Below are 711 nucleotides of genomic sequence, written 5' to 3'. Positions count from 1 at the left end.
ATTTGTGACTCTTCTTGTTTCTCAGGAGCTATTCCTATTACCCAGCACTTGCCAGGCAAGAATTTTTCTACTCTTTTTTTTTTTTTTAATTTTTCTACTTTTAAATTCATTTTCTTAAATGTATTTAGTACAGGGCCTAAAGGGTCTCATTACACAGAAGGAACTCAGTGATCTTTCCTGTTTTTCAGCCTCCCAAGCACTGGGATTATAGGCATGGGCCACCACACCCAGTCTCATTGACTATCTCACTGTGCCCCGGGGGTGGGGCCAGCACAGCAGGCCAGGGATTGAACCCAAGGCCCCTTCATCTGCCTAAGCAGGTGCTTTAATCCGCTGAGCTATCTGGCCGGCTCTTAAATTCATTTTTCAACTTTGGGGAATGTGAACCCAGCCTAGTTGACACCTAGCACATATATCTTGTGCTACATGTGGTGGTGCATGCCTGTAATCTCTGCACTTGGGAGGCTGAGACAGGACGATCATTGTGAGTTTGAAACCAGCCTGGGCTACAAAGTGAGCTCAAGGCCAGCCTGACCAGCATAGTGAGACCCTGCCCCCTCAAAAAAAATCATGCTTCTTTTTTCCCATTCCTCTCCTCTCTAATCTCTCTTCCCATCATTTACAAAAGCTTTGCTTCACTTTTTTTCCTGTCCTTTCCTTTCTTCCCTCCTCTCCTCTCCCTTACTTTTTTCATTTGAAAATTTTTTTCCA

The sequence above is a fragment of the Octodon degus genome, unplaced genomic scaffold (genome assembly GCF_000260255.1).
Source record: "Octodon degus isolate 3935 unplaced genomic scaffold, OctDeg1.0 scaffold00021, whole genome shotgun sequence".
Classification (NCBI taxonomy): Eukaryota; Metazoa; Chordata; class Mammalia; order Rodentia; family Octodontidae; genus Octodon; species Octodon degus.
Note: the sequence above shows the minus strand (reverse complement) of the source record.